Below are 14,850 nucleotides of genomic sequence, written 5' to 3' on the forward strand. Positions count from 1 at the left end.
CAACTGGTATGTACAAGACGCCTTAATCCACTTGACCATCACGACCGGACAAAATGAGGTGATAGCCAAGCTATTTGAACCACCCCACCGCCGGCACTCGGATAGTAATCTTGGGCATAGCATTTTACCAAATCACCTCATTCATTGGGGCACACGTGAGGAACACAAATGCGAACAATGCCTGAATGGTCCCCAGGACAATATGCAACTGAAAACTCACACCCCAGAAGTGACTCGAACCCATACTCCCAGGAGCAACGCAACTGGTATGTACAAGACGCCTTAATCCACTTGACCATCACGACCGGACAAAATGAGGTGATAGCCTAAGCTATTTGAACCACCCCACCGCCGGCACTCGGATAGTAATCTTGGGCATAGCATTTTACCAAATCACCTCATTCTTTGGGGCACACGTGAGGAACACAAATGCGAACAAGCCTGAATGGTCCCCAGGACAATATGCAACTGAAAACTCACACCCCAGAAGTGACTCGAACCCATACTCCCAGGAGCAACGCAACTGGTATAGTACAAGACGCCTTAATCCACTTGACCATCACGACCGGACAAAATGAGGTGATAGCCTAAGCTATTTGAACCACCCCACCGCCGGCACTCGGATAGTAATCTTGGGCATAGCATTTTACCAAATCACCTCATTCTTTGGGGCACACGTGAGGAACACAAATGCGAACAAGCCTGAATGGTCCCCAGGACAATATGCAACTGAAAACTCACACCCCAGAAGTGACTCGAACCCATACTCCCAGGAGCAACGCAACTGGTATGTACAAGACGCCTTAATCCACTTGACCATCACGACCGGACAAAATGAGGTGATAGCCTAAGCTATTTGAACCACCCCACCGCCGGCACTCGGATAGTAATCTTGGGCATAGCATTTTACCAAATCACCTCATTCTTTGGGGCACACGTGAGGAACACAAATGCGAACAAGCCTGAATGGTCCCCAGGACAATATGCAACTGAAAACTCACACCCCAGAAGTGACTCGAACCCATACTCCCAGGAGCAACGCAACTGGTATGTACAAGACGCCTTAATCCACTTGACCATCACGACCGGACAAAATGAGGTGATAGCCTAAGCTATTTGAACCACCCCACCGCCGGCACTCGAATAGTAATCTTGGGCATAGCATTTTACCAAATCACCTCATTCTTTGGGGCACACGTGAGGAACACAAATGCGAACAAGCCTGAATGGTCCCCAGGACAATATGCAACTGAAAACTCACACCCCAGAAGTGACTCGAACCCATACTCCCAGGAGCAACGCAACTGGTATGTACAAGACTCCTTAATCCACTTGACTATCACGACCGGACAAAATGAGGTGATAGCCGAGGCTATTTGAACCACCCCACCGCCGGCACTCGGATAGTAATCTTGGGCATAGCATTTTACCAAATCACCTCATTCTTTGGGGCACACGTGAGGAACACAAATGCGAACAAGCCTGAATGGTCCCCAAGGACAATATGCAACTGAAAACTCACACCCCAGAAGTGACTCGAAGCCCATACTCCCAGGAGCAACGCAACTGGTATGTACAAGACGCCTTAATCCACTTGACCATCACGACCGGACAAAATGAGGTGATAGCCCGAGGCTATTTGAACCACCCCACCGCCGGCACTCGGATAGTAATCTTGGGCATAGCATTTTACCAAATCACCTCATTCTTTGGGGCACACGTGAGGAACACAAATGCAAACAAGCCTGAATGGTCCCCAGGACAATATGCAACTGAAAACTCACACCCCAAAAGTGACTCGAACCCATACTCCCAGGAGCAACGCAACTGATATGTACAAGACGCCTTAATCCACTTGACCATCACGACCGGACAAAATGAGGTGATAGCCTAAGCTATTTGAACCACCCCACCGCCGGCACTCGGATAGTAATCTTGGGCATAGCATTTTACCAAATCACCTCATTCTTTGGGGCACACGTGAGGAACACAAATGCGAACAAGCCTGAATGGTCCCCAGGACAATATGCAACTGAAAACTCACACCTCAGAAGTGACTCGAACCCATACTCCCAGGAGCAACGCAACTGGTATGTACAAGACGCCTTAATCCACTTGACCATCACGACCGGACAAAATGAGGTGATAGCCTAAGCTATTTGAACCACCCCACCACCGGCACTCGGATAGTAATCTTGGGCAGAGCATTTTACCAAATCACCTCATTCTTTGGGGCACACGTGAGGAACACAAATGCGAACAAGCCTGAATGGTCCCCAGGACAATATGCAACTGAAAACTCACACCCCAGAAGTGACTCGAACCCATACTCCCAGGAGCAACGCAACTGGTATGTACAAGACGCCTTAATCCACTTGACCATCACGACCGGACCCCAATGAGGTGATAGCCTAAGCTATTTGAACCACCCCACCGCCGGCACTCGGATAGTAATCTTGGGCATAGCATTTTACCAAATCACCTCATTCTTTGGGGCACACGTGAGGAACACAAATGCGAACATGCCTGAATGGTCCCCAGGACAATATACAACTGAAAACTCACACCCCAGAAGTGACTTGAACCCATACTCCCAGGAGCAACGCAACTGCTATGTACAAGACGCCTTAATCCACTTGACCATCACGACCGGACAAAATGAGGTGATAGCCTAAGCTATTTGAACCACCCCACCGCCGGCACTCGGATAGTAATCTTGGGCATAGCATTTTACCAAATCACCTCATTCTTTGGGGCACACGTGAGGAACACAAATGCGAACAAGCCTGAATGGTCCCCAGGACAATATGCAACTGAAAACTCACACCCCAGAAGTGACTCGAACCCATACTCCCTGGAGCAATGCAACTGGTATGTACAAGACGCCTTAATCCACTTGACCATCACGACCGGACAAAATGAGGTGATAGCCAAAGCTATTTGAACCACCCCACCGCAGGCACTCGGATAGTAGTCTTGGGCATAGCATTTTACCAAATCACCTCATTCTTTGGGGCACACGTGAGGAACACAAATGCGAACAAGCCTGAATGGTCCCCAGGACAATATGCAACTGAAAACTCACACCCCAGAAGTGACTCGAACCCATACTCCCAGGAGCAACGCAACTGGTATGTACAAGACGCCTTAATCCACTTGACCATCACGACCGGACAAAATGAGGTGATAGCCTAAGGCTATTTGAACCACCCCACCGCCGGAACTCGGATAGTAATCTTGGGCATAGCATTTTACCAAATCACCTCATTCTTTGGGGCACACGTGAGGAACACAAATGCGAACAAGCCTGAATGGTCCCCAGGACAATATGCAACTGAAAACTCACACCCCAGAAGTGACTCGAACCCATACTCCCAGGAGCAACGCAACTGGTATGTACAAGACGCCTTAATCCACTTGACCATCACGACCGGACAAAATGAGGTGATAGCCGAAGGCTATTTGAATCACCCCACCGCCGGCACTCAGTATAGTAATCTTGGGCATAGCATTTTACCAAATCACCTCATTCTTTGGGGCACACGTGAGGAACACAAATGCGAACAATGCCTGAATGGTCCCCTAGGACAATATGCAACTGAAAACTCACACCCCAGAAGTGACTCGAACCCATACTCCCAGGAGCAACGCAACTGGTATGTACAAGACGCCTTAATCCACTTGACCATCACGACCGGACAAAATGAGGTGATAGCCTAAGCTATTTGAACCACCCCACCGCCGGCACTAAGATAGTAATCTTGGGCATAGCATTATTCCAAATCACCTCATTCTTTGGGGCACACGTGAGGAACACAAATGCGAACAAGCCTGAATGGTCCCCAGGACAATATGCAACTGAAAACTCACACCCCAAAAGTGACTCGAACCCATACTCCCAGGAGCAACGCAACTGGTATGTACAAGACGCCTTAATCCACTTGACCATCACGACCAGACAAAATGAGGTGATAGCCTAAGCTATTTGAACAACCCCACCGCCGGCACTCGGATAGTAATCTTGGGCATAGCATTTTACCAAATCACCTCATTCTTTGGGGCACACGTGAGGAACACAAATGCGAACAAGCCTGAATGGTCCCCAGGACAATATGCAACTGAAAACTCACACCCAGAAGTGACTCGAACCCATACTCCCAGGAGCAACGCAACTGGTATGTACAAGACGCCTTAATCCACTTGACCATCACGACCGGACAAAATGAGGTGATAGCCGAGGCTATTTGAACCACCCCACCGCCGGCACTCGGATAGTAATCTTGGGCATAGCATTTTACCAAATCACCTCATTCTTTGGGGCACACGTGAGGAACACAAATGCGAACAAGCCTGAATGGTCCCCAGGACAATATGCAACTGAAAACTCACACCCCAGAAGTGACTCGAACCCATACTCCCAGGAGCAACGCAACTGGTATGAACAAGACGCCTTAATCCACTTGACCATCACGACCGGACAAAATGAGGTGATAGCCGAGGCTATTTGAACCACCCCACCGCCGGCACTCGGATAGTAATCTTGGGCATAGCATTTTACCAAATCACCTCATTCTTTGGGGCACACGTGAGGAACACAAATGCGAACAAGCCTGAATGGTCCCTAGGACAATATGCAACTGAAAACTCACACCCCAAAAGTGACTCGAACCCATACTCCCAGGAGCAACGCAACTGACATGTACAAGACGCCTTAATCCACTTGACCATCACGACCGGACAAAATGAGGTGATAGCCTAAGCTATTTGAACCACCCCACCGCCGGCACTCGGATAGTAATCTTGGGCATAGCATTTTACCAAATCATCTCATTCTTTAGGGCACACGTGAGGAACACAAATGCGAACAAGCCTGAATGGTCCCCAGGACAATATGCAACTGAAAACTCACACCCCAGAAGTGACTCGAACCCATACTCCCAGGAGCAACGCAACTGGTATGTACAAGACGCCTTAATCCACTTGACCATCACGACCGGACAAAATGAGGTGATAGCCTAAGCTATTTGAACCACCCCACCGCCGGCACTCGGATAGTAATCTTGGGCATAGCATTTTACCAAATCCCCTCATTCTTTGGGGCACACGTGAGGAACACAAATGCGAACAAGCCTGAATGGTCCCCAGGACAATATGCAACTGAAAACTCACACCCCAGAAGTGACTCGAACCCATACTCCCAGGAGCAACGCAACTGGTATGTACAAGACGCCTTAATCCACTTGACCATCACGACCGGACAAAATGAGGTGATAGCCAAAGCTATTTGAACCACCCCACCGCCGGCACTCGGATAGTAATCTTGGGCATTGCATTTTACCAAATCACCTCATTCTTTGGGGCACACGTGAGGAACACAAATGCGAACAAGCCTGAATGGTCCCCAGGACAATATACAACTGAAAACTCACACCCCAAAAGTGACTCGAACCCATACTCCCAGGAGCAACGCAACTGGTATGTACAAGACGCCTTAATCCACTTGACCATCACGACCGGACAAAATGAGGTGATAGCCGAGGCTATTTGAACCACCCCACCGCCGGCACTCGGATAGTAATCTTGGGCATAGCATTTTACCAAATCACCTCATTTGTTATACTCAAAATTCTGTCAGTTGAAATGTAACCAATCACAGGCAAGTAGGCCTCTGACGTCATGCCAGACAGAGGAGCATCAAGCATGCTCCCAGCAGCCGCAGTTATCCTCACAGGCTCAGAGTAGAAGGACCTCGGCTAGGCAGATATATACCTTGCAATCTCAGTCAATAAATATATACAGAAGCGACTACTGTGTCTATCTTCTACCCGAACAAGGCAAACGAATACTGGTAGCAGCAGTGGGACCCAGAAATTTTTTTTCTGGAAACAAAAGTTCAAGTACCCAGCATCGCCTCGTGTTCCAGCCGCCACCGCCACCGCCATAAGCCGCCATCCTGCCACCCACGCATCAAATATTGTGCCAGACCGGGGTCCTGCCATCAACCACTACTCCAGGCCAACGTTTCAGAAGTAAGGGTCAATATTTTCCTGTGAGAACGCTCATTCATCAGTGAGGGAAGGAAGCTTCCCGCGCCAGCCATTTTTTTGAACCTCGCGCCACCACGTGGGAACCACCTAGTGCACCCACCACCACCACCGCCACCCAAGCTGACAGTATCTAAGCTTTGTGAGTGTTCAAGCTACTGAAATCGTGGTCAATCATCGTCGCAACTATCAACTGAGCATCGTATGTACTGTATTGTTCCTTGAGAATATTTGGTGGACTGCAATTGTTTGACTAGAGTCGCCTCCCCAGGCTCACACGCCTCGCCTCCCTCTAAGCTCACACCTCGCCACCAGCCCCTGCTACATCATTTTGTGTGAACTCCTGCCTCCCAATCGTGTTTCTCCACCGACATCGTCGTAATATCGTCGTCGTCAGAATTTATCTTCGCACTTCCAGCATCAACAGTGTGGGGTCCCTGAGTTTCGCGCCACCGCCGCCAGGAGCGCTGCCATCGCACCAGTTTGTAAACAAGCCCTCACATGGTCCTCTTCACACGTCTGGTCACCGTTTTTCGTTTTGGCCACTGTTATATTGCAAATCTTGCAGCCCTGAGTTAAGTAAATATGAGCTAAGATATCGTGTGCTATGATTTAATGAGGTTTAACGTAAATATTTCCAAAATATCTTATGAATTAATCTTTCAGTGACTTGTTAAATATTGGAGCCGGTTTAGTACTCCAGAGGCCCACAGTTTCTCTGAGACATTTCAATATTCCCTGCATATGATTCCATTATTCATTAATTGTTACTAGTGTCATTACTGAATTCAAAGGCGAGAGAAGTAAGAAATAATTGTTTCTAGCAGTTATATACATTCCTGTGTCCAGTTTATGTGCTACATCCATATTTCTTGCATTGCCACTTGTTGTGTTGAATCTTTTTAATGGAATTTTGCAATTGCACTTCCAGTTTTTATATTCTCAATTGCTGTGCTTAGTCTGGTTTAATTAATTTACATACATCTAATTCCAGTCATTTTTTTTTAATGAAAGATTGCTAAATTTAGTTTACAATTGCTTGTTCTTAATTATTTTCTTGCCTAGCCCAATTTAATAATTTTATTTCTGCCATTTTTACTTTAGCCAAGTTGATATTTTTTTGTGTTTATTTTTGTGTATACTATTTCTGATGCCAGGTGCACTTAATTATAATCTGCGTTCAAATATTACTTCCACGGCTGTGACAATGCCTACCACTGTTGAAACCCCTTCAGAATCAATGGGAACAGTTGCTCGTCCCAATGGCCAGAGATCAGCTCAGGAAATGGCTATACCTCTTTTTGCCGGTGAATCCCGCTTATTAGAGTCATGGTTTAGTAAGGTTGAAGCGAAAACTGTTGCACGTTTTTCTAAGCCTACTGATGCCGAATACTTAGCAATTGCACGGTCAGCTGTGGACACAACCAAAGGTGATGCACGTTTTGTTGTTGATGAGAAAGCCATTGTTAGCCTCCAGTCTTGGCCTGAATTTAAGGATTTCTTTCGCCGTCGCTTTGTTAATAAAGGAGACCTTGACCCATATAGGTTAGTCAAGAAAATTGCCAATGCCACCATGCAGCCTGGTGAATCGTTTAATGCGTTTACTAGCCGTCTCGATCAGTATCTGTATGCCTTAGTTTCTGCTATGAATAATTCGACTTGGTTAGATAAAGACAATAATCTGTCCCCTGAGGCTATGGCCAAAATGATAGCATTTGGTACTTTAATGCATTTTGCCCCCGAGCATACAAAACCAATCGTTGAGCAACAAAATTTTGGTGTTAAACATGAAATTGGTGAAGTATTTGAGGCTATTAACAATGCCGCAGATAAACTAGCTCCCCGAAGTGCTCAACTGTTGCCACCCTCTGATGCTGTAAATGTAGTCACAAGCTCTCAGCATCCTCCCACAAATTCTCAAAACTCTTGGTCGCAGAAGCATACCCATGCTCGTAGCCCCCAGTCAAATTCGCCGCCTCATAAAATGCCGAAACGCCATAGTCCACAACCATCCACTCCCTCATGTTGGCATTGTGGTAAGAGTAACCACCTTGCAAGGGACTGTTGGTCCGCCCCTAGATCATCACCTCCTAGACAATTCTCTCGGCCCCCTCATCAATCTAATCATTCTAGGCTTCCATATTGCACGTACCATAAACAAGTTGGTCACCACACTGCGGATTGTAGAGCTAGGCAAAGGACATCTCCACCTCGTAACTCCCATGGTCAGTCTTGGCGAGGCTCACAGCGTCCAAGACATTATCAGAACTCTCGTAATTACAACTCCCAGCCCAGCTATAATGCAACTTCAAATTATAATGCTCAGTCACAGAATGCTGGAGCTCAGAATGTTCACTCCATGTCGTCGGGAAACCCCCAAGGCCATCCGCTAACCAATTCAAGCTAGCCAATCCTAGTGCCCTCCCTGTGTATTCAGTAGCTACCCAAAATAGATTTGGACACTTGACAGAGGAGGACACTGACTCTAGACCAGTTGTAGATGTTGACGGATCCACAGTAAATTTGACACAAACAAGACACAGATATCCCAGACAACGTAAGTCAACAATAGTAACTTGTCCAGTCTCAAGTGATGGTCCCCTTGTCTCAGCCATTGTACATGGTAGAGTTTTAAAAGTTTTTCTTGACTCAGGTGCAAAAATTAATATTGTCAAGCCCTCAGCTCTTAGAGACATTGAAAGTATGCACCCTACTATTTTAAAACAGTCACACATACCTTTTCTAAGTGGTATTTCAGGAAATAAAGTAAAAGTTCAGGGTGAAATTGACCTCCCACTCAAGTTCAATGATGTCACATTGTCTATAACATGTTTAGTTGTTGACATTATTCATTTTCCTGGAGACATTCTCTTAGGTCTGTACACCATGATTGATGAAAATATTGCATTGTTTCCCCATCGTTGGAACATAAGTATCAAAGACCATGTCATACCCTTGTGTAGCATGTATCGACAGGGCCACGAGTTCAACCTTCAATCAGATTACGTTAATTTTGTTGACACCCGCCTTGCAAGCGTAGGTTTGTCAGATCATTGTCGTGGTAGCATACCCGAGAAAACAGGCACTCGATTGAAGCATAGTAGTTGTGCAGTTGTTAAGGAGAATGAGTATCGGGACTTTCTGGAAGGGGACGCCCTAACGGATTCTCGTTGTCTCGCTCGCCTGGCAGCTTCCATCTCTGAAGTCAGTGGTTCCACGACTACTGACACTGTGTTACACCCTCATTCTCTCACCAGAATAAGAGTTAAGGTTCAGGGAGTGCCTGAGTTGTCGGATGTGATTGCGGAAAGTGAAACATGTAAAGTGAATGGTACATTTGTTGAACCCTCCTGGCACACAGTGCAGGATGGTACCGTTACGTTATTTATCGCAAACACTAGTAATGCCGATATCCATCTCCAGTCGGGTACCCATGTTGTAGATTTTGCCCATTACTCGTTACCGGTGCGAGTTGTGGATGATGTCTCCATGGATCATACTGTTTGTACACTCACACCAGGAGAACAGGGATCTCAGCCAGAGGTGCAAGCGCAACACCTCAGTCCTACTGATTTTCCTGACTCTGTGGCTCAGCTTTTGAAAATTTTGAACAAGAATAGAGCTGTTGTTGCTCTACCAGGAGAAAAATTAGGTCTCACTCCTCTTATTACACATAAAATTCCCCTTGAACAAGGAACTACGCCTATTTATGTACCAGCTTACCGACTTCCCCATTCTCAGAGAGCAGAAGCAGATAGACTTGTAGAGGAAATGTTACAGAGTGATGTAATTGAATCGAGTAATTCGCCATGGAACGCTCCATTGATTCTTGTACCAAAGCGAGATGGGACTTGGAGACCTGTAATCGATTATCGCAAGCTTAACAGAGTAACAATACCTGATCGTTTCCCACTTCCAGTTCTAAATGATTTGTTGCAAAGTATTGGTCGAAACAAAGTATTCTCAACGTTAGATTTGTTGCAGGGATTCTGGCAAATCCCCCTTGATGAGGAAAGTAAACAATTGACAGCCTTTAGTACTCCCAATGGTCATTTTCATTTCAAAAGAATGCCGTTTGGTTTGCGTAGTAGTCCAATAACCTTTTCACGGCTCATGACAAATCTATTTCGTAGATTGATAGGAAGTACACTCCTAGTTTACCTTGATGATCTCATAATCATGTCGCAAGATGTTCAGACTCATTTCCAGAACCTTGAGAAAGTACTTGCAAAGCTCTCTGAAGCTAATTTAAAAATAAAGCTTGCAAAATGTTCATTTTTAAAGCAAAAGATTAATTTCCTAGGTCATACAGTTACACCTTCAGGTATTACATTGAATGAATCAAAAATTATTGCTGCCCGTGATTTTCCAACACCTCGTACCGCAGAGGCCGTAAGACAGTTCACAGGTCTTGTAGGATTTTATCGTTCATTTATTGCTGGATTCTCTATTATAGCCGCTCCGCTTTACAAGTTGCAAAGAAAAGATGAACCCTTTGTTTGGGGAGAGGCCCAGGATCAATCATTCAAAAAACTCAAAGCAGCCTTGATTTCGTCACCTGTCCTTAGGTACCCAGATTTTTCTAAACCTTTTACGTTGGTTACAGATGCTAGTGACATAGGTCTAGGTGCTGCATTACTTCAAGCAGAAGGTCACAGAGATCATGCAATAGCTTATGCTAGCCGCACATTATCCAAAGAAGAGAAAAATTATAGTGCAACAGAACGAGAAGCCTTGGCAGTTGTTTGGGCACTTAAACATTTCAAGGATACAATTTATAATTACCCAGTTCATGTTCTTACAGATCACCAACCATTAATTCCCTTGTTCAAAAATAAGAATCCAGTTGGAAAGTTTGCTAGATATCTGCTCACAATTCAAGAATTCAATCCCACATTTGGATATATTCCAGGAAAGCAAAATGTTGTAGCCGATGCGTTTTCTCGACACGTAGCTGCGATTCAGTTAAATTACCCAGCATTAGATGCTACAGTAGTAGAAACGGAACAAAGACAAGACCCCATATGGGCACCCGTCATTAAATTTTTGACTAAGCAAGACACTCGCCCGATTCATAAACCGCCAGTACCATTGAAAGAACTAGTTATGTTGGACAATTTACAGTGTAGAGTAGTAAAGCTAGGGACAGCCTCGAGGAAATGTTGTCAGTTAGTTGTTCCAGCTGTCTTGGTACCAACTGTGTTAAAAATTATCCATGATGCTCCTGCAAGTGCACATCCAGGAAAGGATCGTACACTCCAACAAGGTCGATTGAAATATTTTTGGCCAAAAATGGCTAAGGAGATTGCTCATTATGTTGACAGATGTTTAACTTGTTTACAGCACAAGGGACATGTTTCAGGACCTAATCCAATTCAGGTGTACCCAGCAACTAAAGCTCCTTGGGAACGAATATCGATGGATTTATTGACAAATTTTGCGGAAACAGAGAAAGGGAACAAACATTTGCTTGTGATGGTCGATAATTTTTCACGGTTTTGCGAACTAGTTCCTATCCCGAACAAAACAGCAGAAACCATAGCCAGCGCATTCCATGACCAAATAATTTGTAGATATAGTATGCCTAAAGTAATCCTTTCAGATAATGGACCAGAATTCAGTAATAGTATTCTAACTAGCTTGTGTGATTTATATAACATAAAAAAATGTAGCATTATGCCTTATCATCCGGCAAGTAATGGACTAGCTGAACGTACTAACAGGAAAGTGTTAGATGCCTTGAGAGTCACGTTGAATTTTGATAACAACAATTGGGATGATTTTATACCCTTAATTCAGTGTGCTATAAATTCTTCAATTAATGTTTCTACAGGTGACACACCTCACGCTATTCTTTATGGTACAGATAAGATCCTCCCTAATGAATTGATTAACGTACCTCCTACTCCCTTATATAACATAGATGATTTTGTTCAAGTGAAGCGTAGACAAATGCAACTAGTATTCAAGAAAATACGAGAACAACTGTCCAAAGCAACAGCCGAGTTCACTCTAGCAAGGAATGCACGAGCTAAACCCAGTAAAATAACTATTGGATCTGTAGTAATGATACTTAACCAACACAGGTCTGGTCCTATGTACAAGTTAACTAAGAAATTTTTGGGTCCATATAAGGTAACTGAGCTTATTAAAGGTAACAAATACAGACTTAAGAACTTGTTAACAGGAGAGTATATAAATGAACATTTAGACCACATGAAGTTAGCTAAAATGACTGTTGACGAGACTGATGAGGAAGATGACAATGAACTTACCCAGACAGATACTCCTACTCGGACACCACCTTCTGTGGTTGACAGACCACTTGATGTTCAGCAACCCCATACTAGCAATTATAATCTTAGATCTAGACCTCTCGTTTCAACCGTGCACTCACCACATGTCCATTGGCTAGATGTTAACGAGGATATCTCTCAAGATGATAGTTCGTCACATGAAGTTTCATCTGTTCCGGACCTTCAGTCAGAGCCAGAGTTGTATAGTGCTCTGGATGAGCTAGGTGTAGATATCCGCAGAATTTATAATTGATTGCACTGCAGTTATTCTGTTTGTTTTGAAAAAAAAAAAAACGTCATTTGCAGTATTTCTACCACATGTGTCTTATTATTACCATTATATATAATGTATAGTTTTTCTCAAATTTATTTTGTTATAAATTAGATGCCATTGTTAAGTCTACTACCATTTGTATTTTCACAGTGCTTGTCATAGGAGTTATTATTGTTCTAGCAACCACATTGAGGCCAGTGAATCCTGACTGCTATCACGCAGATGTTAGCCTTCTTGATCCAGGTCTTGTATATGCTTGTAAATATATTGCACATTATATATATTGTACATTGGTCTTGTAAATATATTGTATTATTTCAGAAAAAAAAAGAAAAAAAAAAAAAAAAAAAAAAAATCATTATCTATCTTGAAATTCAATTGTGGTTGTTAGGTCAGAACTTTGTTCCATTAATGTAATAATTGTTTAATTTTGTATGGTTTTCAAGCACATGCCATTGACACATGTTAATAATTTTGTTTAGGCAATACCTTGAGTTGTATTGTTCATATCTGATCAGTAGACATACACATGTTCTTAATACTCTGGTTTAATCAAAGAATTGTTACCATGATTTTCACCTATTATGATGAATTTTTTTTGGTGCATATATGCCGAGTTGTTTGTATTACGCACACCTGATCTTCTTTCAATGTTTTATTATGCAAATTTCACATGTAAGCCATTATTGAATGCCACCGAGGTCCTTTCAGTATCATTGTAACTACTGTATATAGCTAGCCAGAGCTTGTCGACAAGGGACGTCGACTTGGTAGCGTGTCCGAGCGGTGTTATACTCAAAATTCTGTCAGTTGAAATGTAACCAATCACAGGCAAGTAGGCCTCTGACGTCATGCCAGACAGAGGAGCATCAAGCATGCTCCCAGCAGCCGCAGTTATCCTCACAGGCTCAGAGTAGAAGGACCTCGGCTAGGCAGATATATACCTTGCAATCTCAGTCAATAAATATATACAGAAGCGACTACTGTGTCTACCTTCTACCCGAACAAGGCAAACGAATACATTCTTTGGGGCACACGTGAGGAACACAAATGCGAACAAGCCTGAATGGTCCCCAGGACAATATGCAACTGAAAACTCACACCCCAGAAGTGACTCGAACCCATACTCCCAGGAGCAACGCAACTGGTATGTATAAGACGCCTTAATCCACTTGACCATCACGACCGGACAAAATGAGGTGATAGCCGAGGCTATTTGAACCACCCCACCGCCGGCACTTGTATAGTAATCTTGGGCATAGCATTTTACCAAATCACCTCATTCTTTGGGGCACACGTGAGGAACACAAATGCGAACAAGCCTGAATGGTCCCCAGGACAATATGCAACTGAAAACTCACACCCCAGAAGTGACTCGAACCCATACTCCCAGGAGCAACGCAACTGGTATGTACAAGACGCCTTAATCCACTTGACCATCACAACCGGACAAAATGAGGTGATAGCCGAGGCTATTTGAACCACCCCACCGCCGGCACTCGGATAGTAATCTTGGGCATAGCATTTTACCAAATCACCTCATTCTTTGGGGCACACGTGAGGAACACAAATGCGAACAAGCCTGAATGGTCCCCAGGACAATATGCAACTGAAAACTCACACCCCAGAAGTGACTCGAACCCATACTCCCAGGAGCAACGCAACTGGTACGTACAAGACGCCTTAATCCACTTGACCATCACGACCGGACAAAATGAGGTGATAGCCTAAGCTATTTGAACCACCCCACCGCCGGCACTCGGATAGTAATCTTGGCATAGCATTTTACCAAATCACCTCATTCTTTGGGGCACACGTGAGGAACACAAATGCGAACAAGCCTGAATGGTCCCCAGGACAATATGCAACTGAAAACTCACACCCCAGAAGTGACTCGAACCCATACTCCCTGGAGCAATGCAACTGGTATGTACAAGACGCCTTAATCCACTTGACCATCACGACCGGACAAAAAGAGGTGATAGCCAAAGCTATTTGAACCACCCCACCGCCGGCACTTGGATAGTAATCTTGGGCATAGCATTTTACCAAATCACCTCATTCTTTGGGGCACACGTGAGGAACACAAATGCGAACAAGCCTGAATGGTCCCCAGGACAATATACAACTGAAAACTCACACCCCAGAAGTGACTCGAACCCATACTCCCAGGAGCAACGCAACTGGTATGTATAAGACGCCTTAATCCACTTGACCATCACGACCGGACAAAATG

The sequence above is a fragment of the Procambarus clarkii genome, chromosome 12, assembly GCF_040958095.1.
Source record: "Procambarus clarkii isolate CNS0578487 chromosome 12, FALCON_Pclarkii_2.0, whole genome shotgun sequence".
In the NCBI taxonomy this organism is placed as follows: Eukaryota; Metazoa; Arthropoda; class Malacostraca; order Decapoda; family Cambaridae; genus Procambarus; species Procambarus clarkii.